This window comes from Amblyomma americanum, chromosome 1 (genome assembly GCF_052857255.1).
Source record: "Amblyomma americanum isolate KBUSLIRL-KWMA chromosome 1, ASM5285725v1, whole genome shotgun sequence".
Taxonomy (NCBI): domain Eukaryota; kingdom Metazoa; phylum Arthropoda; class Arachnida; order Ixodida; family Ixodidae; genus Amblyomma; species Amblyomma americanum.
The window spans coordinates 459,071,311-459,096,990 of NC_135497.1; the positions used below are offsets into that span (position 1 = coordinate 459,071,311).

General features: G+C 48.8%; 1 pseudogene; it reads right to left on the minus strand.

The window, feature by feature from the left end:
* Positions 1–16,459: 16,459 nt before the first annotated feature.
* LOC144126014 (uncharacterized) lies at positions 16,460–17,530 on the minus strand (annotated as a pseudogene).
* Positions 17,531–25,680: the final 8,150 nt, after the last annotated feature.

Sequence of the window (25,680 nt, forward strand, 5' to 3'; positions counted from 1 at the left end):
GCCACATTCGACCACCCGTGGGCGAAGCGCGGCCCTCAAGTGACGAGGGTCATTTGAGGGCATCATGAAGCTATATCCGCCAGCGTCCCCTAAGCCAAGTAATTGGTTGGTTTTTTGGGGAAAGGAATAACGCAGTACCTGTCTCATATATCGTTGGACACCTTATACACGCCGTAAGAGAAGGAATAAATGAGGTAGTGAAAGAAGAAAGGAAGAAAGAGGTGCCGTTGTGGGGGGCTCTGGAATAATTTCGACCACCTGGGGATCTTTAACGTCCACTGACTTCACATAGCACACAGGTGCCTTAGAGTTTTGCCTCCATAAAGACGTAGCCGCCGCGGTCTGGTTCGAACACGGGCACTCCGGATCAGTAGCCGAGCGCCCTAACCAATGAGCCACCGCGGCGGGCAAGCCCCGTACCTCAAAATCGCGATTTAGCACTCCACTGAAGGAAAAAAAACGCTAAGTCGCCCGTGTGCTGTGCGATGTCAGTGCACGTTAAAGATCCCCAGGCGGTCGAAATTATTCTGGAGCCCTCCAATACGGCACCTCTCTCTTCCTTTCATCTTTCACTCCCTCCTTTATCCCTTCGCTTACGGCGCGGTTCAGGTGTCCAACGATATATGAGACAGGTACTGCGCTATCTCCTTTCCCCAAAACCAATTAAAAAAAAACTCCACTGACAGTGTGCGCATTTCCTTAACTCACGAGACGGAGGAGGAAAACATTTATTGAGAGCATATATACTGGGTGGGTTCAGTAGGGGAACCCATTGGTCGCCATCATGATCCGGCTCCTCTCAACCGGCGATTTCTGGTCGAGGGGACTGTGGCTATAAAGTGTTGCCTCCCAGCGCTCATATGTCGGATCGGGATTGCTGTCCAAGACTGAGTTTTTTTGACATTCCCAAACTCTGTCAAAGAGTGTGCCAACTGCTCCACCGAAGGGCAGACGAATTGTAGGTGTCTGGATACCATTTACTCATCAATTAGGGATTGGGCAGAGTATTAGTTTATAGTCGACTGATTATGTGCTCTTCAAATCTGCTCTTCAAGATCTGATTAGGAAGCGCCAAAACATGAAGGCATCTAACACTACCGATAGAATAGAGCTAACGGAGCTATCAAAGTTAATAAATAAGCGCAAGGTAGCCGACATAAGGAAGTTTAATATGGAGAGAATCGAGCATGCTATAAAGAACGGAGGTAGCCTAAAAACAGTGAAGAGGAAACTAGGCATAGGTAAAAACCAGATGTATGCATTAAGAGACAAGCAGGGCAATGTAATTAGCAATATGGATAAGATAGTTAACGTAGCCGAAGAGTTCTACACAGACCTGTACAGTAGCCAATGTAATCGGAGCGCTAATGAGAACAGCAGTGCACAGCAATGCGTCATCCCGCCAGTAACGAAAGATGAAGTAAAGAAAGCCTTAGAAGCAATGAAAAGGGGAAAAACAGCCGGGGAGGATCAGGTAACAGCAGATCTGTTGAAGGATGGAGGGGACATCGTGCTAGAAAAACTAGCCACCCTGTATACGCAATGCCTTATGACCTCGACTGTACCAGAAGCTTGGAAGAATGCAAACATTATCTTAATTCATAAGAAGGGAGACGCCAAGGACTTGAAAAATTACAGGCCGATCAGCTTACTATCCGTTGCCTACAAAGTATTTACTAAGGTAATCGCTAATAGAGACAGGGCAACGTTAGACTTTAATCAACCAAATGATCAGGCAGGCTTTCGTAAAGGATATTCCACAATAGATCATATTCACACTATCAATCATGTGATAGAGAAATGCGCAGAATATAACCAACCTCTCTATATAGCTTTCATTGATTACGAGAAAGCATTCGACTCAGTGGAATCCTCAGCAGTCATGCAGGCATTGCGTAATCAGGGGGTAGAAGAGCCTTATGTCAAAATACTGGAAGATATATATAGCAACTGCACAGCTACTATAGTCCTCCATAAAGTCAGCAATAAAATTCCAATAAGGAAGGGTGTCAGGCAAGGAGACACGATCTCGCTAATGCTGTTCACCGCATGTTTGCAGGTGGTTTTTTGAGGCCTGAATTGGGAACAGTTGGGAATAAGAATAAATGGAGAATACCTAAATAATCTGCGATTTGCTGATGACATTGCCTTGCTGAGTCACTCAGGAGGTGAACTGCAAATCATGATCAACGAGTTAGACAGGCAGAGCAGATCGATGGGTCTAAAAATTAACATGCAGAAAACCAAGGTAATGTTCAACAGCCTAGCAAGGGAACAACAGTTCACAGTTGGCAGCGAGAGCCTAGAAATTGCGCCGGAATAAGTCTACTTAGGGCAGGTAGTGACAGCTGATCCGGATCATGAGAGGGAGATAACAAGAAGGATAAGAATGGGGTGGAGCGCATATGGCAAATTCTCGCAGATCATGAGTGGCAGTTTACCAATTTCCCTCAAGAGGAAAGTGTACAACAGCATAATCTTACCGGTACTCACCTACGGGGCAGAAACGTGGAGGCTAACGAAAAGAGTTCAGCTTAAGTTAAGGACAACGCAGCGAGCCATGGAAAGAAAAATGATAGGTGTAACGTTAAGAGATCGGAAGCGGGCAGAGTGGGTGAGGGAACAAACACGGGTTAATGACATCCTAGTCGAAATCAAGAGAAAGAAATGGGCTTGGGCAGGGCATGTAATGCGAAGGCAGAATAACCGCTGGTCTTTAAGGGTAACAGAGTGGGTTCCAAGAGAAAGTAAGCGTAGCATGGGGCGGCAGAAGGTTAGGTGGGCGGATGAGATTAAGAAGTTTGCAGGCAAAGGGTGGATGCAGCTGACAAAGGATAGGGTTAATTGGAGAAACATGGGAGAGGCCTTTGCCCTGCAGTGGGTGTAGTAAGGCTGATGATGATGATGATGATTTGAGGAAGAGGATATTTCCTTCTTATGATCTTATAATACTCCGTAATTTATGCGTAGCTTAGTAACGGTGAGGGGTTGTTAACTGTGTCAGAAAGAGGCTGCGTGCCGGATGCTCGGAGGAGTAGAGCTCGAGCAGCTGTGTTGGCCGCCTCATCGCCCGTCGTTGAGAGGTGCCCTGGCGTCCAGAAAATCTGGACTTCGAAAGGATTGGAAGGATAAGACGTTTCCAAAATTTCCCAACACGGAGCGCGAACGCGACCTCTGAGGTAATTTCGCGCCGCTGCTTGTGAGTCAGACATAACAGTTGCCTCGCTGTTCTTTGATATCGCTTGTGCGATAGCTGCTTCTTCAGATTATGTGGTATCCCCCGCTTGGATAAGGCTGCTTGCAATTATATCCCCTCGGGGTGAAACTCCCGCAATTATCGCGACCCCGATAACGGGTGCAGCCTCATGGACGTAGGTCGTGTCCTTGCTTCTATCCCAACGCTTAGAGAGGGGTCTAGCTCTGGCTAGGCTGCGTACTCTATTGTATTCCTCATCCATGCGCTTTGATACTGGGTAAGTCGTGATGTGTGATCTCATGTGCATGGGCATGTCGATCTGATAAAAATCAAAATGATCAAAATGTGCGGAGTATTAACGTTCCGCTGGTTGTCAGAATAGGAAAGGCGCATGACTGTCTCTAGTTCTATAGGCGAACGCCACTGCATACTTATAGCGCGATTCAGGTGTCCACTGACACCGTGACCAAGTTATACTTGCTCTCGCATTTAGACGTCATAATTGCATAGGTATCTCCATAGTTTAACGGTTAGAGCTGCTAACAAGTTCATTTTAATTAACAGTTTGGTGGAACGCTTTGGAAGAGCCTAAATAAAGAAATAAAAAAAAATTCTGATTGGATGTTGTGAATAATGCTGTAAGGTGTGCTAAATAAGCCGCTATATCTTACCGCGCTGGATAAGAAAACATGCGGTAATTAAATGTCCACTAGATGGTTCCGTGATTCCATAAGTCAACCGTCCGACTATAGTTGTTTTATTAAGATTAAGGGCAAAAGAATTGAATTGATGCCCCCAAACCGAGCCACAGTTGAAGAAATAGATAGTGGAAGTTCTCACCCGAGGTGCCTAACTAGATCTAAAGACGGGAGCGCATGTTGGGCGCCGGAGCTGACGTGCCCGTCAGCCACACCCTTAAGGAAAAATAGGAGGCAGAGGTGTGGTATAACATAAAGCTCCGCAGGTATGCATAGCCCGGAGAGTGCTACAGAAGGTGAGGAGTGTCAGGGAACCCATCGGAATGGCAGCAATGCAGGCGACCCAAACGACGCACAATATTGTTTATGGTTTATGGGGGTTTAACGTCCTAAAGCGACTCAGGCTATGACAGACGCCGTAGTGAAAGGCTCGGGGAATTTCGACCACCTGGGGTTCTTTAACGTGCACTGACATCGTACAGCACAAGGGCCTCTAGAATTTCGCCTCTATCGAAATTCGACCGCCGCGGCCTAGATCGAGCCCGCATCTTTCGGGCCAGCAGCCGAGTGCCATAACCAGTCAGCCACAGCGGCGGCTGCGCACAATATTGTGGGTAAGGCGGGCTGTAAGGAGGCAATATGTTGGAGCAGCGATTCAGGTTGTACCCTCGGCGCGCCTCATCGACGTACACGGCAGGGCGCAAAGGCGTCTGAGAGCGCTCACCACAGCGAGCCGAGAGCGTCGGTGGAGACGAAGATGAAGGCTATCAGACTGAGAAAGGGGGCATCGACCAGTGCATTTCAGGACGCGGGAAAAGCGCCCTGGAGCTTCCATGCTTATGCTTATGGAAATTGCTTATGGCCTGGCTTCCCGGGTTCGAACCCGACCGCGGCGGCTGCGCTTTTATGGAGGAAAAACGCTAAGGCGCCCGTGTGCTGTGCGATGTCAGTGCACGTTAAAGATCCCCAGGTGGTCGAAATTATTCCGAAGCCCTCCACTACGGCACCTCCTTCTCTTCTTCTTTCACTCCCTCCCTTGTCCCTTCCCTTAAGGCGCGGTTCAGGTGTCCAACGATATATGAGACAGATACTGCGCCATTTCCTTTCCTAAAAAAACCAATTAATAATTATTATTATTATGGCCTAGCGCTGTTAGGCCAGGATATATGTAGCGAAAGCGCGGCGAGATCTGCATCGATATAGTGCATTCACTAGATGCGCCTTTATTCACAGATAAACTTGAGCTGCCGTGGCGGAGTGGCAGCGTCATCGCCTCAAACGCCATAGGCCCTATATTCGATTCCCAGCCACGGACAGGTTCTTTTTTATTCAGTGAGTGTGCGGGGGGTTTCAGTGGCTCCCATAGATGCCGCCACCTAATACGATGGTTAGCGGTTAAGCGCAGGCTCTGCTAAGGCGCGTTTATACTCCGGCGTAAGGCGCGCGCGCGTGCTGCATGGCGACCTAAAGTCGGCAAAGCGAGACATTGCGCTTGACCGCCGACCCGTTCGGCGGCATCGGCGCACTCTGACCGCACTGGCGGTGACTTGGAGCTTGTCTCTATTTCGCGCCGAGTGCGCCAGCCGCCACCGGCCCGGCAAGACCGGTTCGGCTCCCCGGCGAGGTACGCGTTGTGACGTCATGCGCCTCCTCGAAGCTCCGCCAAGGCGAAATTGCAAGTTCGCGACCAGTAAAGCTTTCGCTTTAAAAAAAAATTGGCAGTGGCTTAGCTCCGCTATGCAAGGATATACGTAGCGGAAGGCACGTTTCCCTTGCTGAGCTTGTTGTTGGCACTGTATGTTTAGCAATCAGATACATGTCCGCTTGAAATGTCCAGGTCGAAGATGAACCTTCGGAAACTCGAATAACGTGATCAGTCACACGACGGGCCTTCACATCCTCTTCGGTTGGTTGCCGTTGACTGACGCGTTCCATACAGGCTCCATCTCAGCGGCTATGCAGTGTCTATTACGCTCGGCAGTCGGGCGTCTCCGCTTTGCAAGGCGTTCCTCTGCCTGTTCGGGCGTCTCCGCTGCTCTCTTTGCCTTCTGACGCTCATTCTCTTTTTGATAAGTAGCCAACTGCCAGGCGACAACCTCGGGATCGGAAGAGTTAATTTTCTCTTGTTTATACCGCCGCTTAGCAGCGGCTGGACTCTCCTTTTGTGCATCCATATGAAGCGTTGCGATACAGCCGCCGATTACATCTCCGCTTTTTATACGCAATGCTGCGCATGCGACGACGCGCGGTTCGGGTGATGAAAACGGTGTGACTTCATACCAAACGGCGGTGAGCCGCGCGGTGTGACGTCATGCCAGATAGCACCGCGAGCGGGCAAAGCACGGTAACCTTCTCGCATATCTCAGTGGACACCCGAACCGTGCCATAAAAGGAAAGGATAAAGGAGAGAGGGAAACGAAAAATCGCGCGGCGCACCCCCCTCCTCCTCGTCGGTTGCCATGGTAACGGCGCATGCGCACAACTGCCCTCCCGCATGTACCATGGTAGCGCATGCGCACAACTGGCGTCTCGCCTGTACCGTGAAATACTCGACTGGTAGCCTAGTGCAGCTCCCGCTACAAAAGACGCGAAGGTGAATGTACTGATGTGGGTCTCAGTGATCGTCGAAGCCAACACCTGGCCTCTGCCTGGAAAGAACACATACTCCGAGGTCTTCTATGAATGACGCAAAAAATGAGACGGTTATATTCTTTATTTACAAGAGGATCAAAGAGAGCTCAGAGATGCGTCTTCAATTGGATTATACACCACGAGTCACCACGAGTCCACACACACTGCCTCTGGTGCAGGCCTTTTGAACCAGTAAGGCTCCCCAGTGTCCCTAGGCCGCAGCAGGGCACGTGGCCAATAGGCGTGTAGGAATGAATTCCATCACATACACGGTCACGCTCTTGTCCTCATTGGTGGCCACATGGTTGCGAGGCAGCCACCTTGAGGATGACGAAGGTGCCCTCTCCGTGGCGAGCGTTCAGCAATGCCCGGCACGCGCCCCGCATCGCCGGCAGGTTCCAACTGAAGCGTGTACCATGTGAGACCTTTGGGCGTCCTACATTGCGACGCCAGATTACTTCCGTTCCTTATGTAGCCAGTGGCTCCGCCGGTGAATGGCGTCTCATGGTCTCTTGCGGGCCAAGTCATAACAGTAAGGTTAACGTACTGCGAAAGCATGGCCGGGAACACGAACTTGAGGAGGTCAGTTTCATCACTTTCTGCTATAAAACGCGGCTGCCGGAACTGGCCTAGCGCCACTTGCGGGCGGAGTGAGAAGGAATGGGTTTTGGCTGGGCGTGTAATGCGAAAGAAAGCTAAGCGTAACGCTAAGCGTAAGCGTTAAGGGTAACGGACTGATACGAATAGAAGGCAAGTGTAGCTGGGGCCGGCAGAAAGTTAGGTGGGTGGATGAGTTAAAGAAGTTTGCAATGATAAGATTGTCGCAGCTGGCAAAGCACAGCGTGAATTGAATATGCATGCGAGAGGCATTTGTCCTGCTGCTGCTGCTAATCTTGATCGTGAATGGCTCTTGGACAACAATCGCGGAACTCACAAGGAAAAAAAATTACAGGATTGCATTGAAATCTGCTTAAGAGCGGAAATGCGAAATCCTTTTCGTTTCCAATCTTGCTCGGTTCCTTTTTTATTTTTGTGTTATGGGGAGTAGGCTTAACTATGTCGACGTCCATGGCTACTGTGACATCAGTTTCCGGGACTGGTAAACTATGCCGACGTCCTTGACTGTCATGACGTGCGAATGACATTCGCGGGACTCGAACTGAAGGCCTTCACAAAGCTCCAACGCCCGGCCTTTTATTTTTTCATTAAAAAATGAATGTACAAGGATACTACTGGCAAGGCAGCGCATACACCATCAACAGCAACTAGACGCTGGCCGCTGCAACCAGGGACGGCGCTTCGTTGCCTACGAGCCAGGCGACTATGTGTGGACTTGGACGCCCGTTCGTCACCGCGGGCTGTCTGAAAAATTACTCCGTCGATACTTCGGCCCATACCGTGTCCTCCGCCGCATTAGCGACGTCACCTACGAAGTTCAACCCGCCACCCAAGCCAGCTCATCCCAAAGACGCAAGCTTACCGACGTTGTGCACGTCGTTCGTATGAAGCCGTACCACGACCGACCACCCGATTGAACTTGAGGCTGACCGCTGTGCCCTGTTCTACGTTGTGATCCTCGTGCCTCACCCTAGCACGCTCGCTTTCTGCTCGTCACTCTAGCGCACGATGGCCGCATCGGGGCGATGCTGCAGGGGAGGGAGCAATGACACAGGTGATAGAAGAGGAGGACGAAGGGAACTCAGGCGATAGAAGCAGAGGACGAAGAAAATCTTCCTGCTCGTTCTCGCTCTACCGGCTGGGGAGTCGCTGCGTTTCTTGAAGAAAATTTTGTGCGCTCTGCTGTGCAAAATTTTCTTCAAGAAACGCAGCGACTCCCATTCTAATTTCTTTTTCCCGATCTCAGTCAGTAAGACATTGCAACATTACAGGCATTGTGTACTATTATGCACATTAAGCAATTGTCCCGTCTTCGATCTCCAAGTTAACTGGACCCCTTTCCTTCCCTCTTCCAATCTCTCAGACTACATACTATTTCCACTGCTTTTCCCGTCAAAAATTTCCTGCAACCAGTAATTAACCGCCTGTGTCTTGGCCACTCCCCCGTAGTGGGTATGTGCCAGCAACGTCTGAGGCCTTCCTTCCTTCCTTCCTGTAGCTCCTTGGTCCCCGAGTGTTTTTCGTGTACTATTCGTTACAGTATTCCCAAACAATAATGCACGCCAATGACACTGCTTAGTTTTTATAGGAGACACAATAAACTAGCTTAACAATAAAATAAACGAAGAATTAGAAATTATTCTTAATTAGTCCAGTAACAATGATCTCTCCGTCAGCATTCAGAAAACTAAATACGCTGTATGTAGTTCAAGGAAAAAAAAGTTAAACTACAAGGATGTTGCATTGTATTTAAATAGCGTGCCACTACAAGAAGCAAATAACTCCAAATATCTTTGTATACATTTTGGTTATGACTGGAAAAAGCAAGTAAACAGGTTTGCACAAAGTCAGCTTATGGATGCCATATTTGATGCAAGCACGAGAATGTTTCAATTTTTGCAATGCTTCGCATACAGTACACTGCTTTTATGCAGAGCCAACTAATCTATTGCATAGTCATTGGGTAACACGTATCCAATATATGCCGAACCTGTGACCCGGTTGACGAAGAGAGCGGTAAAAATTATTACTTATTCAAAATTATCTGAGTCTAGAAAACCACTCTTTAAATCAACCCGTATTCCGCATTTTCACTCAATATACACTTTAAAGGTAGCGCAGACAATTCACCAAATCTTACAAATCAACGACGACCCACTTGCCCATAGCATATTTATATGGCCTAAAAGGGAAACGAGAGCGGCTAGTGCCAAACATTTCAACTTACGAGTGTGTCGCAATAGTTACTGGCAAAGATTAATTGAGTTTATTGGATTTTTGGTTTAGAATAGTTTACCAGATGATATTAAAGTGAAAAAAAACGTGCAATCTATCAAAATGTTCCTGATGAATATGTGAAATTACGGTGTGTTATTTTTTGATTGTGTGCGTGGGTGAATATGTGTGTATTGTGTACGCTTATTTTGTTTATCCCCAAACTCTTGAGAATCTTACTGTTTTTTATGAACGCAATGTGTCGTCTTCGCATGTCGCATTTATAATGTACAGTAGTGTGATGGAACCGTAACTAGCCTTTGGCTACGGGTTCAATATCATTGTGCGTATAGTATCCTTGTAAATTCATTTTTAATGAAAAAATAAAAGGCCGGGCTTTGGAGCTTTGTGAAGGCCTTCAGTTCGAGTCCCGCGAATGTCATTCGCACGTCATGATAGTCAAAGACGTCGGCATAGTTTGCCAGTCCCGGAAACTGATGTCACAGTAGCCATGGACGTCGACATAGTTAAGCCTACTCCCCATAACACAAAAATAAAAAGGAACCAAGCTAGCTTGGAAACGAAAATGATTTCGCATTTCCGCTCTTAGGCAGATTTCAATGCAATCCTGTAATTTTTTTCCTTGTGAGTTCCGCGATTGTTGTCCAAGAGCCATTCACGATCAAGATTAGCAGCAGCAGCAGGACAAATGCCTCTCGCATGCATATTCAATTGACGCTGTGCTTTGCCAGCTGCGACAATCTTATCATTGCAAACTTCTTTAACTCATCCACCCACCTAACTTTCTGCCGGCCCCAGCTACACTTGCCTTCTCTTCGTATCAGTCCGTTACCCTTAACGCTTACGCTTAGCGTTACGCTTAGCTTTCTTTCGCATTACACGCCCAGCCAAAACCCATTCCTTCTCACTCCGCCCGCAAGTGGCGCTAGGCCAGTTCCGGCAGCCGCGTTTTATAGCAGAAAGTGATGAAACTGACCTCCTCAAGTTCGTGTTCCCGGCCATGCTTTCGCAGTACGTTAACCTTACTGTTATGACTTGGCCTGCAAGAGACCATGAGACGCCATTCACCGGCGGAGCCACTGGCTACATAAGGAACGGAAGTAATCTGGCGTCGCAATGTAGGACGCCCAAAGGTCTCACATGGTACACGCTTCAGTTGGAATCTGCCGGCGATGCGGGGCGCGTGCCGGGCACTGCTGAACGCTCGCCACGGAGAGGGCACCTTCGTCATCCTCAAGGTGGCTGCCTCGCAACCATGTGGCCACCAATGAGGACAAGAGCGTGACCGTGTATGTGATGGAATTCATTCCTACACGCCTATTGGCCACGTGCCCTGCTGCGGCCTAGGGACACTGGGGAGCCTTACTGGTTCAAAAGGCCTGCACCAGAGGCAGTGTGTGTGGACTCGTGGTGACTCGTGGTGTATAATCCCTTTGAAGACGCATCTCTGAGCTCTCTTTGATCCTCTTGTAAATAAAGAATATAAGCGTCTCATTTTTTGCGTCATTCATAGAAGACCTCGGAGTATGTGTTCTTTCAAGGCAGAGGCCGGGTGTTGGCTTCGACGATCACTGAGACCCACATCAGTACATTCACCTTCGCGTCTTTTGTAGCGGGAGCTGCACTAGGCTACCAGTCGAGCATTTCACGGTACAGGCGAGACGCCAGTTGTGCGCATGCGCTACCATGGTACATGCGGGAGGGCAGTTGTGCGCATGCGCCGTTACCATGGCAACCGACGAGGAGGAGGGGGTGCGCCGCGCGATTTGTCGTTTCCCTCCCTCCTTTATTCTTTCCTTTATGGCACGGTTCGGGTGTCCACTGAGATATGCGAGAAGGTTACCGTGCTTTGCGCGCTCGCGGTGCTATCTGGCATGACGTCACACCGCGCGGCTCGCCGCCGTTTGGTATGAAGTCACACCGTTTTCATCACCCGAACCGCGCGTCGTCGCATGCGCAGCATTGCGTATAAAAAGGGGAGATGTAATCGGCGGCTGTATCGCAACGCTTCATATGGATGCACAAAAGGAGAGTCCAGCCGCTGCTAAACGGCGGTATAAACAAGTGAAAATTAACTCTTCCGATCCCGAGGTTGTCGCCTGGCAGTTGGCTACTTATCAAAAAGAGAATGAGCGTCAGAAGGCAAAGAGAGCAGCGGAGACGCCCGAACAGGCAGAGGAACGCCTTGCAAAGCGGAGACGCCCGACTGCCGAGCGTAATAGACACTGCATAGCCGCTGAGATGGAGCCTGTATGGAAGGCGTCAGTCAACGGCAACCAACCGAAGAGGATGTGAAGGCCCGTCGTGTGACTGATCACGCTATTCGAGTTTCCGAAGGTTCATCTTCGACCTGGACATTTCAAGCGGACATGTATCTGATTGCTAAGCATACAGTGCCAACAACAAGCTCAGCAAGGGAAACGTGCCTTCCGCTACGTATATCCTTGCATAGCGGAGCTAAGCCACTGCCAATTTTTTTTAAAGCGAAAGTTTTACTGGTCGCGAACTTGCAATTTCGCCTTGGCGGAGCTTCGAGGAGGCGCATGACGTCACAACGCGTACCTCGCCGGGGAGCCGAACCGGTCTTGCCGGGCCGGTGGCGGCTGGTGCACTCGGCGCGAAATAGAGGCAAGCTCCAAGTCACCGCCAATGCGGTCAGAGTGCGCCGATGCCGCCGAACGCGTCGGCGGTCAAGCGCAATGTCTCGCTTTGCCGACTTTAGGTCGCCGGAGTATAAACGCGCCTTAGCAGAGCCTGCGCTTAACCGCTAACCATCGTATTTGGTGGCGGCATCTATGGGAGCCACTGAAACCCCCCGCACACTCACTGAATAAAAAAGAACCTGTCCGTGGCTGGGAATCGAATATAGGGCCTATGGCGTTTGAGGCGATGACGCTGCCACTCCGCCACGGCAGCTCAAGTTTATCTGTGAATAAAGGCGCATCTAGTGAATGCACTCTTTCGATGCAGATCTCGCCGCGCTTTCACTACATATATCCTGGCCTAACAGTGCTAGGCCATAATAATAATAATTAATAATTGGTTTTTTTAGGAAAGGAAATGGCGCAGTATCTGTCTCATATATCGTTGGACACCTGAACCGCGCCTTAAGGGAAGGGACAAGGGAGGGAGTGAAAGAAGAAGAGAAGGAGGTGCCGTAGTAGAGGGCTTCGGAATAATTTCGACCACCTGGGGATCTTTAACGTGCACTGACATCGCACAGCACACGGGCGCCTTAGCGTTTTTCCTCCATAAAAGCGCAGCCGCCGCGGTCGGGTTCGAACCCGGGAAGCTAGGCCACAAGCAATTTCCATAAGCATAAGCATGGAAGCTCCAGGGCGCTTTTCCCGCGTCCTGAAATGCACTGGTCGATGCCCCCTTTCTCAGTCTGATAGCCTTCATCTTCGTCTCCACCGACGCTCTCGGCTCGCTGTGGTGAGCGCTCTCAGACGCCTTTGCGCCCTGCCGTGTACGTCGATGAGGCGCGCCGAGGGTACAACCTGAATCGCTGCTCCAACATATTGCCTCCTTACAGCCCGCCTTACCCACAATATTGTGCGCAGCCGCCGCTGTGGCTGACTGGTTATGGCACTCGGCTGCTGGCCCGAAAAATGCGGGCTCGATCTAGGCCGCGGCGGTCGAATTTCGATAGAGGCGAAATTCTTGAGGCCCTTGTACTGTACGATGTCAGTGCACGTTAAAGAACCCCAGGTGGTCGAAATTCCCCGAGCCTTTCACTACGGCGTCTCTCATAGCCTGAGTCGCTTTAGGACGTTTAACCCCCATAAACCATAAACAATATTGTGCGTCGTTTGGGTCGCCTGCATTGCTGCCCTTCCGATGGGTTCCCTGACACTCCTCGCCTTCTGTAGCACTCTCCGGGCTATGCATACCTGCGGAGCTTTATGTAATACCACACCTCTGCCTCCTATTTTTCCTTAAGGGTGTGGCTGACGGGCACGTCAGCTCCGGCGCCCAACATGCGCCCCCGTCTTTAGATCTAGTTAGGCACCTCGGGTGAGAACTTCCACTATCTATTTCTTCAACTGTGGCTCGGTTTGGGGGCATCAATTCAATTCTTTTGCCCTTAATCTTAATAAGACAACTATAGTGGGACGGTTGACTTATGGTATCACGGAACCATCTTGTAGACATTTAATTACCGCATGTTTTCTTATCCAGCGCGGTAGGATATAGCGGCTTATTTAGCACACCTTACAGCATTATTCACAACAACCAATCAGAATTTTTTTTATTTCTTTATTTAGGCTCCTCCAAAGCGTTCCACCAAACTGTTAATTAAAATGAACTTGTTAGCAGCTCAAACCGTTAAACTATGGAGATACCTATGCAATTATGACGTCTAAATGCGAGAGGAAGTATAACTTGGTCACGGTGTCAGTGGACACTTGAATCGCGCTATAAGTATGCAGTGGCGTTCGCCTATAGAACTAGAGACAGTCATGCGCCTTTCCTATTCTGACAACCAGCGGAAGGTTAATACTCCGCACATTTTGATCATTTTGATTTTGATCAGATCGACATGCCCATGCACATGAGATCACATATCACGACTTACCCAGTATCAAAGCGCATGGATGAGGAATACAATAGAGTACGCAGACTAGCCAGAGCTAGACCCCTCTCTAAGCGTTGGGATAGAAGCAAGGACACGACCTACGTCCATGAGGCTGAACCCGTTATCGGGGTCGCGATAATTGCGGGAGTTTCACCCCGAGGGGATATAATTGCAAGCAGCCTTATCCAAGCGGAGGATACCACATAATCTGAAGAAGCAGCTATCGCACTAGCGATATCAAAGAACAGCGAGGCAACGGTTATGTCCGACTCACAAGCAGCGGCGCGCAATTACCTCAGAGGTCGCGTTCGCGCTCCGTGTTGGGAAATTTTGGAAACGTCTTATCCTTCCAATCCTTTCGAAGTCCAGATTTTCTGGACGCCAGGGCACCTCTCAACGACGGGCGATGAGGCGGCCAACACAGCTGCTCGAGCTCTACTCCTCCGAGCATCCGGCACGCAGCCTCTCTCTGACACAGTTAACAACCCCTCACCGTTACTAAGCTACGCATAAATTACGGAGTATTATAAGATCATAAGAAGGAAATATCCTCTTCCTCACAAAACTGTTAGCAAATTTGAAGAGCACATAATCAGTCGACTATAAACTAATACTCTGCCCAATCCCTAATTGATGAGTAAATGGTATCCAGATACCTACGATTCGTCCTGCCCTTCGGTGGAGCAGTTGGCACACTCTTTGACAGAGTTTGGGAATGTCAAGAAAACTCAGTCTTGGACAGCAATCCCGATCCGACATATGAGCGCTGGGAGGCAACCCTTTATAGCCACAGTCCCCTCGACCAGAAATCGCCGGTTTGGAGGAGCCGGATCATGATGGCGACCAATGGGTTCCCCTACTGAACCCACCCAGTATTTATGCTCTCAATAAATGTTTTCCTCCTCCGTCTCGTGAGTTAAGGAAATGCGCACACTGTCAGTGGAGTTTTTTTTAATTGGTTTTGGGGAAAGGAGATAGCGCAGTACCTGTCTCATATATCGTTGGACACCTGAACCGCGCCGGAAGGGAAGGGATAAAGGAGGGAGTGAAAGATGAAAGGAACAGAGAGGTGCCGTATTGGAGGGCTCCGGAATAATTTCGACCGCCTGGGGATCTTTAACGTGCACTGACATCGCACAGCACACGGGCGACTTAGCGTTTTTTTTCCTTCAGTGGAGTGCTAAATCGCGATTTTGAGGTACGGGGCTTGCGCGCCGCGGTGGCTCATTGGTTAGGGCGCTCGGCTACTGATCCGGAGTGCCCGTGTTCGAACCAGACCGCGGCGGCTACGTCTTTATGGAGGCAAAACTCTAAGGCACCTGTGTGCTATGCGAAGTCAGTGCACGTTAATGACCCCCAGGTGGTCGAAATTATTCCAGAGCCCCCCACAACGGCACCTCTTTCTTCCTTTCTTCTTTCACTACCTCATTTATTCCTTCTCTTACGGCGTGTATAAGGTGTCCAACGATATATGAGACAGGTACTGCGCCATTCCTTTCCCCAAAAAACCAACCAATTACGTGGCTTAGGGGACGCTGGCGGATATTGCTTCATGATGCCCTCAAATGACCCTCGTCATCTGAGGGCCGCGCTCCGCCCACGGGTGGTCGAATGTGGCTCTCGGGCCACATTATGTTTATCTGCCGACAACTGCAACCACCGACCCAAGGGGCCCTCGCGGACTTGGAGGTGTGGGAGGTCGTGGTCTATAGCTCCGATCCGGCGTTGCTCCTGAGGCTGGTGCAATGGACGGAGAATGTCACCGTCAGGCACGGGCTGAAGGCCACCTCCCACGACCAGGAGCCAGCTCATATCTTAAAGTTTGAACTATAAGGGCTCCGCCAGTAATAATGTTTTCAACGTCATCATCACCCTCACCCACGTGTTTCCAGTGTAACTGGCTCGCGGGGTGAGTGGAGGCCTCAATCGCGCTCTAAGTAAGCGGTGGCATACACCTACTATGACGCTCGTATGCGCCTTTCCTTTTCTGAAAACGAGCGGAAGGTGTTCTTTTGGCACAAGGGCACCTATGGCCAATTAGCGCCATGGCACAATTAAGGTATTTTCGACTTCTCAAGGCGGAGTCAAAGATCTATTTCCTAATCATTTCACCTTTAATAAGCCGAGCACCAGACCAGGCGAAAGCTTGTACCCATTGCGTCACCGGTGGGTACCCGGCGGCACTGGGATCGAACCCCGCACCTCCCGCATGCGAGGCGGTTGTTTTACCATTTGGCCACCGCTGCGCTACGATGATGATTATAGGGTTATGTAATGATAATGATGAAAGTAATGATGATGATAGCGAGAGAGAAAAAAATGGCACTGCGTTGTTCACCTAGGCCAGGATATGCGTAGCGAGAGCTATGTTGTGAGAGCGTTGCTGGGGCGAGATGACTGAAGTGAAGGCTTGAGGAGTTTACTGACAGCTTTTATTGCTGTCGACCCATGAAACCACTTGACTACAGCGCGACAGCACGGCTCGAAAAAGTTTCCACAAGTTCACGGCATGTCGGACAGGCTGACAGCTGCTCCGTCGAACCACTGGCTAAAAGCGGGAACGGAGGGAACCATGAGGGAGGCGATGCTGGAAAGGTGTCGCCATCTGTCGTGCGGCTGGTGAATTGAAACTGGGCACATCCGGCCCCACGTTTTTGATCAAAGCCCTTTTTGATGAGCGCAAAAGGCAAGGAAACTCTAGGCATGGGCAATAGGCAAGGTGGCAAATGGCAATGGCAACTAGCAACAGGCTTGGCAGATTCACAAAAGCACTACATAAATTAAAGGCAAAGACAGACATGAACAACTCTAAACAAAGCGAAAAAGGAACAAACACAGCACTTTCACAGGTCAATTTCCTAGTTCTGGAGATAGGTGGGCCGTGTGCACTGCCTGACGAGACGCTGCAAGTAATTAACCGCTTGCCTGTGGCAATGCTCTTCTGCTGTTCCGTAGCCGAGGTTACCAACACAGCTTGTCTTGAAGCGGCTTGTCGCTGACCATTGCAGTTTGGCAGCGGCAGTGTTCTACGAGGAGTCTTAACGGGAGTCTTTGTATTTGCGGCTGCTTTGGCTGTCGGCGGCTGCAGCTGAGACTTGAGTCGGTGGATCTCTTGGTCCTTCTTTTTCAGCTGAAAGCTCAGGCGGCGATTCTCCTGGACGAGACGTTCGAGCTGCTTACAACATTTCGGAAACTCCGCACTGGAACCATTGGGCTGACTGCTGGTCAGTCGGGACTTAGAAAGATGAAGCTTTACTGATGTGGCAATATCTGATGGTTGCCTCTGGGCGGCCTTGATTTTCTTAGTTTTGTCTTCTTTTTCCTTCAGCTGCATTTCAAGTCTGACACACTTTTGCTTCAAGCCACCCTCTCCTCTCTTACGCTCTTCAACGACTACTGCCTTGTCCTTGGCTGCTTTAGTGAACTTGTTACGCTGTCTTGACTTGCGAGTAGTATTCCTCAAGGTGATTTACCTTTGCCTTGAAACACTGGTTTTCCGCACGGAACTGTACGTTCCACCCTCTTCTGCATAGATGTCGCTTCTTGGCAGCGTTTCTCTGTGACCATCCGAGCCGACCGTAAGAAACAAAAAATAAACCATAGCGAAATTTATTGCTCGTATGTAAATTAGTATTGGTGCTATAATTTCTCTGTGGATTGTGTCTGCATTTGTACTAGACCAATACAGAAACCGATACACCTTATTGATAGATACATATATGTCTTATAGAATATGGTATTGACTGTATCGGTCTATGATGGGCTGTAACGAAAAGTACTAGACCAATAGAGAATCGAGTACACCTTATCGACTCATACATATTTGCCACATAGACAAATACCCATTTGTCCATGGGACTGACAGACTGATATGCGTCATTCAAGGGTCCTACGAGACCAGTCGGTTTGTGGTTCTAGTTGTTTTTCATTGCTTCGTTCTCCAGCTCAGGCTCTGATCTCAAAATCAACACATGCCGATCCCATGGCGCTCATTAAGCATTGCAGTAACGTAAATTATTTGCCACCTTAAGGATAAGGTACGCTGAGGCAAACAGAAAAAATGCCGCCTCACGTCCCAGAGGATCCGGCGCGCAACGCTTTTGAACAAACTATGTTCTAGTTTGTAGAAAGCCGCGGACAACGCGGTGCCCGCAGCGGAGAGACGGTCACACGGCGCTCACATCGGGTAAGGTTACGAGAGGAATACATTTTTCCCGTCTCTCCCAAACAAGAAATAAAGCAAACAAGAAAGAAAATTGATCAGCTATCGTGGTTTCCCGCATGCCGACACTCCAGTGTAGGACGGTAGGACCGTATGATAACAGTGAGTAAAACTTTTTTTCTTTTTTGCGTTTTATAGGCAAATATGCAAAAACCCACGCAGAGACCACACTGAGTCTTGTTTTATGTTAACAACAATTTTTTCCAGTTATTGGCTGTTTTATCCACAGTCTAGCGAAACGGTAGCGAAAACGCAGTCGAAGGAGGGCAACATTGGGTAGCTGTTTTGGTATTTTTTAGTTTTCCTGTGCGCACGTCAGTAGCGTAAGTTTGTCGCGGTGTGCGCTGAATATAATAATAATTGGTTTTGGGGGAAAACAAATGACCCCGCCGCGGTGGCTCAGTGGTTGGGGCGCTCGGCTACCGATCCGGAGTTCCTGTGTCCGAACCCGACCGCGGCGGATGCGTTTTTACGGAGGAAAAACGCTAAAGCGCCCGTGTGCTGTGCGCTATGCGATGTCAGTGCACGTAAAAGATCCCTAGATGGTCGAAATTAATCCGGGGCCCTCCTCTACGGCAACTCTTTCTTTTTTCTTCTTTCACTCCCTCTTTTATCCCTTCCCCTACGGCGCGGTTCAGGTGTCCAATGGTATATGAGACAGATACCGTGCCATTTCCTTTCCCCAAAACCAATTATTATTATTATTAAAGGTGGATGTGCGTGTGCGTGTGCGTGTACGTATGTGTGTGTGTGTGTGCGTGCGCGCGCGCGCGTGTGTGTGTGTGTGTGTGTGTGTGTGTGTGTGTGTGTGTGTGTGTGTGTGTGTGTGTGTGTGTGTGTGTGTGTGTGTGTGTGTGTCAAGAAGATTTATAAACAATGCAGTATCGTTTAACACGACAAATACAATAAGTGCTAAGCACAAAATAGACAAAGAACAAGGAAATTTTACAGCTCACTGAATTACCACAGCTCGATGACATTTTACAGCACTGGGTATTCTGAATTTGACTGCTTCTAATCTCCCGCCATTCCGCGCGGTTTGCTGAATGCTCGTTTGATGACGCTTCCACGAGCACAGATGAAAGACCACGAAGACCATGCCTTCAAACTACAGCATTAGAGACTGACAGTTTAATACCCCTGTCACACGGGCACCGCAAAGGCCCTTGAGAATCGGGTCCTAATATGCAAAGGCTTCAGGACTGCAGCTACACGGCACAAATGTTGCGCCTTTGCCACAAAGGGCCTTGGAGGAGAAGGCTCCCGTCCGAGACCTTTGGAGCCCAAAGGCGCGGCCTTCGAGAACCTGCGACGGCAGTGCCATCCACATCAAAAAGTAAAAGAAATGAAAAAAAAAATTAGATGAAGCCAAGAATGTTTGAAAACATCTTTTAAAAATACAAAAGGTTGGTCTAGCTTTGCTTTTTGTACGGTGTTTATATTTTATGCCCAGATTTTACCCCACAAACACAAAACCTCCTCAAAATCTCCCAGAAATATCCCATCAGAACATTTGGAATGTCTCCAGGAGGTCCTCATTTTTCCCGAAGGCATCCAAAAAACGTCCCCACAAGTAGCCGTGTCCAAAAAGTTGGGCGTCCCAGGGACGGCCACAAAAGATTAATTCTAGATTTCTCGGCTCTGGCTCAATAAAATTATTTCTTTTTCATGCACACTTCAGGCATCTAAGCGCACATATGTGCCTAATTTCAGGCACATGCTTACGTTACAGGTGGTGTAATACATCAGTCCACTCGCGTGAATGCTTGCTGGCTAGGCCATTCAGACTTACGTGTTTACGTGAAATGAGCTTTAACAAGGTGAAAATCTGGGCTGGCTGGTGCGTGATCTTGTGACGGGGGCAGCGCAGCACGAAACAAAAATGAGAGAGGCGGGACACGACGCTGAATAACAACCATATTTTAATGCATGTTCGTCGAATATATACGTCTCGCTCGTATAAGAAGGAAAAGAAAAAGAATGAAAAACGCACAAGATGTACACGTGGTGAAATATTAAGACATCGCACGCAGATAATCAATTTCTCTGTCACGAAGCGCTATTGAAGGTATGCAGACCCATACGTCGCTCTTAGTCGGATGTTGAAGGCTTCTTCAATCTCCCTGATTCGTTGATCAAAATATGACGGTGACCATTGTGTTGATAAGCTGCGGAGCGCATTCATGCTGTCTACAATGTTTTGCTAATTCACTGCTAATTTGCTAATTCACAGAGGTATTACATAAACCCAGCTTTTCACACATTTCGCATGTTTTTTCCGGTGTTTTTCTTGCATTGATTTTTTCCTTTGCTCGTTGTTGACTTTGGCGCACAGGCTTCTAAACTTGTTGGGTGCTGACATAAGCACTTTTACACCAGCTCTTGCTCCTACCCTTTTGAGCCTGTATTAAATGCCATTAATGCAAGGAATGACCGCGTACGGCTTCCTTTATTCTGATGAGGTTGTGACATATTTTCTGCAAGTGCTTGCAGAATCCCTTCTGCAACACTAGATAGCAGTGTCGTCGGGTAACCTGCTGCTTTAAGCCGACGGTTTTGGGTGTCAAAACTGCCTTGAACTTCATAATGACAGGATCTCGTCAATGCGGCTCTCACTTCTGCTTTTTTCTACCCCCGCTTGATGATCTTGGAGTGCGCAGGTGTGTAGGGGAGCAGTCCCTTCTAGCTTCGTGGTCCGTACCGCCAGCATATGTGAGCGCCTAGAAAGGCTAGCGTCAAGCAAAGAATTCGCATAATGTTGTTTTCTGGGAGTTCACTTGTTATTTCTTGTCTTAGTTCTTCTAGTTCTTAGCAAAAGTAGCAATGAGAGCCGCATTGACGAGATCCTCTCATCATGAAGTTCAAGGCAGTTTTGACGTCCAGAACAGTCGGTTGAAAGCAGCAGGTTACCCGACGAGACTGCTATCCAGTGTCGCAGAAGGGGTTCTGCAAGCACTTAGAGGCAGAAAATATGTCACAACCACATCAGAAGAAAGGAAGCCGTACGCGGTCATTCGTTACATTAATGACATTTCCCTCAGTCTCAAAAAGGTAGGTGCAAGAGCTGGTGTAAAAGTGCTCATGTCCGCACCCAACCAGTTAAGACATGAGCGCCAAAGTCAACAGCGAGCACTGTTTGAATGAACGGTTTCGAGAGCACACAAGATCCCTAAACGGCGCCACCAGCAGTGAATTAGCAAAACATTGCAGAGAGCGTGAATGTGACCTGCATCTTAGCAACACAATGGCCATCACGCCATATTTTGATCAAGTGACCAGGGAGATTGAAGAAGCCTTCAACAATCGACAAAACATCGACGTATATGCGTCAGCATACTTTCGATAGCGTTTCGTGACAGTGAAATTGATTATCTGCGTGCGTTGTCCTAATGTTTTTTTTTACCACGTGTACATCTTATGCTTTTGTCATGCTTCTGTTCTTTCCTTATTGCACGAGCAAGATGTATATAATCGATCGAACGTGGATCAAAAATCTGGTTGTTAGTCAGCGTTGATTCCTGCCTCTCTATTCTTTGTTTCGGGCTGCACTGCTCCCGCCACAAGAACATGAAATGTGCCAAAATTTTACACACAAAGGAAATGTGAATTCAAAAAGTCGCCCGATCCCGCCCATATAACAGGAAATAGTAACGCAATCCAGATGTAATTTGAGTTTGTTAGATGTGACCTTTGCATTTAATTGAATACAAATAGGACACGCATATGTATGCACCATTTAATACGCAATGTACGGAACACTACGGCACCAGCATATAATAATGTTAAATTTTTCTCTAGCTCTGAGAAATCTGAAAAATAAAGCAATAAAAACATAATACAGGCTGAAAGTTGATGCACCTTAAGTAAACATTCTAAAGGGTACAAAAGCATATATGCACACGCAAAAGCAAACGCATGTAAAGAACAACCTGGGTGCCAAAATAAAAGACGATATGGGCGTACGATATAGATACGCGGTTTCAGGTCACGGATATTATGCAGGGTGAAACCTCCCTCTTGCTTTTCCTCTCGCATGAGCCTCGGAGTAAGCTTGAGCGTGTTCTCAAAAGAGTAAAAAAGTTAATTCTACGAGGTGAAAATAAAAAACGAGCATAAACCAACATACCTTGACGACGTTGCCAACAGAAACCCGGGGACGAAATAAAATGCTGCAACTATATACATGAATTCAACGCAGCCTTCTCTCCTGCGCTTTCTCATGACACAGCGAACGCTCAAACATACGCCTTACAACCTCGTTACACGCCCGTTTTATTTTCTTGTGACTAAGTGTGGAGATAAGACTGCTTGGAGCCGGATTGAAAGGGGGGACGTCTTGTGGTAGGAGCCCTGGCACGCCGCACCCATGGTATAGCAGACCGCGCGTGCGGCACAATACGGCGTGGGAGGCGAGATCAAGGGGATCAAGGCACAAGTATTCCGGTGGGGGTGGGTTGAAAGTCAGCGACGCGAACACAACTCAAACTATACCGCTGCGATAGGACGGCAATGTAGGTAGAGCAGGTTAATCCATGGGCACTCATAGCAAGAGTCTGGAAGGCTTCCGAAGATCTCTCCCGCCAATGACCGCAGTGGACGGCCACGCACCCACCAACAACACGCCACAGTCGTCGAATGCGCTGAGGGATGCAGAGTGCGCGCTAGGATTCGCTCATTGCCTTGAAATCCGCTGCCGCGAACGACGCCTGTAAGAGCGCCATTGCGGTGTAGGGCCGTGAAACTGCGCAAAAGACTTGCGATGCGCCGCTCGCTGCTGCATCAGTTCCAAAAGAAATTATGTGGGCACGCCGAGATGCGTGGGAAAGCTGCCATGAATCCGTAGCTACGAAGTTCACGATAGGCCAGTTATGAGAGCAAGAGCTGCCGCGCGCTGGCGCTTGCGCGCGAGCGGCTAGGGGCTGTGCGAATACGTGTGCGCAAGATAGCTTCCGTCCAGCGAGGAAGCCGGGCGAGTGCAGCGAGCAAGCCGGACGAGCGATGGGGGGCCATTACTGCGCCTCTGCTCGAAAGCGGCGCAACGAGGACTACAGGTAGTTGGAGATGCCTGCAGGAACTGCCGCACCGTGTTGAAGTTGGAAACACTATAGAAGACTGGGACGTTGGTGGCCGCTGCTCCTGGCGGTGCGATAAAAAGGCAGACCGCCGTCGCCTGCCTGCCTCCAGCAAGGAGCCGACGGCCCACAGAAGAGATGCGGGGTGAAATGCGCTTCCTTCAACTGTTCGAACAAAACTGCTTGTTCTCTTAAAACGGCGAGTGCAGGAGCAAAACCTTCTCTCCCCGTAGCATGTGGTGCGAGGGAGAGAGAAAAAGGAGCGAGGAGTCAATTTGCAATTTTTGTTGAAAAGCATTGGTCCCAAAAACGTGCTCCCAGTTATCTTTCTGGGACTAAAATGCTATGATTTGTTTTTGTGTCTGCTTAACACCCTCGAAAAAACGTTTATAGTACATTAGTGGGCGCACTTCCCTTTTGCTTGTGTTTCTGTGTCCTGCTTCTACATTCTGGAAATGTTCGATAAATGTTTTACTGGGACTGGGACATTCCATCCTTTCTGGGCGCACCTGGGGACGTACGTTGTTTGCTGGGAAGGCAGTAAAGTGTTGCAGCAACACCGAGTGCCCTTGTGGCAAAGGCAATACACAAAAGCTGCTGCTGCTGACGACAGCAGCTGTTCCAGTCCTTTCAAGCAAGCAATTAGAATGAAAAAAATTGTCTGATCTCCACGAATGAACAGAATTCCCCACTTTATTTTGAAACACTCACTTCAGCCGGATAGTGCACAGCAGCGAGTGCTAAGCCTCGACGACTGTTTCACCTTTGGGCTGCACCGTGTAGCAGATTCGCTGCACATTTAAGCTTTCGCTCCTTTTGTGAAAAAAGTGCCTTTGCTGGAAAAGCCTTCGAGGAATGTCGTGTGACAGGGTTATAACACGCGTCAACGCGGGTACGTGATGCCGACGACGACATTACAAGCACAGCTCGAGAGCTCGACAGTTCGTTCAGGCAGGATGTAAAGATTTCTCCCAACTGATTGTTCATCTGAAGGAAGTGCATGAACCGACCGACTTCAAAATGGAGTGGCACTCCCTCTTGATGTGCGCAGCCATACCTTGTTCTGTCTTTTAGAGCGTATATCTCTACTCGCGTTTCGCGTCTCAGCGTTATGCGTTATAACGCAAGCCGTAACCCAGTGGTTGTCATAGTAACCGAGGCGGTTACATAACAGAATAATATAATAACACGCGGCAGCGTGATGCCTGATCACCACAACTCAATAGGGGCGTGCGAATAGCACTTTTTCCAAAGCGCCGCCGCGGTGGCTGAGTGGTTATGGCGCTCGGCTGCTGCCCGAAAGTCGCGGGTTCGATCCCGGCCGCGGCGGTCGAGTTTCGATGGAGGCGAAATTCTACAGGCCCGTGTTATGTGCGATGTCAGTGCACGTTAAAGAACCCCAGGTGGTCGAAATTCCCGGAGCCCTTCACTACGTCGTCTCTCGTAGCCTGAGTCGCTTTGGGACTTAGAACCCCCATAAACCATTTAACCAAGATTTTTACAAACCGAATAGAATACGAGTAGTGTAGCGTTGCTACCGAATTTAATACGCATAGTTTGGCTGAAAACCAAATTGAATACGAATCGAATAATGGGGAACCAAATCGAATACGAATATTTTGTCGAATATTCGCTACTCGTGCGAATATTCAATGAGCAATAGTGAGGAATAGCGACGCGCTGCCTTCGCAGTTATAGCTTGTCTTTTAAAAGAAGCATCACTGATCTCAATCTGGGGGTTCGCAACACAAAGTGAATTAACTTTGTCACTGACATGTTATGCGCATAGGAAAAGTGGCTTTTGCTCTTGATAACAGAAGATAATAAACTAGCACTACATCGTAGTGCATGAGATGGGCGAGGTCTTACGTATGAGGCATGGCCTCCATGGTCAAGCATTAAGGCTGGATTTGCTGAACCTTCCTGGGCCCTGCTGCGTCGTCTAATCTCAGAGGTCATGTATGAGGATTACGAACACCGCCACGCGAATTCACCGCACCGTGGAGCTGAACGCTCCATCCCGAGCATACCGATCGCGGCAGCATGGTAATGCGGCATGTATGGTCCCTGTTTTTGGAAAACTCATGGAATAAAAATACAGCTGGCCTTATTCGAACTTCACGGCAATTATTTGAAATGTATTCGAAAATTTGAGGACGTATTCTGTTAGTTTCGAATAATTTTGAACATACACTGTTTGATTCGTTCGAATAATCAAATACGAGGATATTCGAGTCGGTATTCGAAATTTCCGAATATTCGTACACCCCTCCAGCTCAAAACTTAACTATGTCGATCCGGTATATGTACCCCGTTCGTCTTTTTCTTCGTCCTTCGTGCCGTCTTTCTTGCGCTGTGAGCAATATGAATATGCTATGCGTCAGATCGGGCCACTTGGTCTCGACATTCGTGTAAAATTTGCGAGCCAA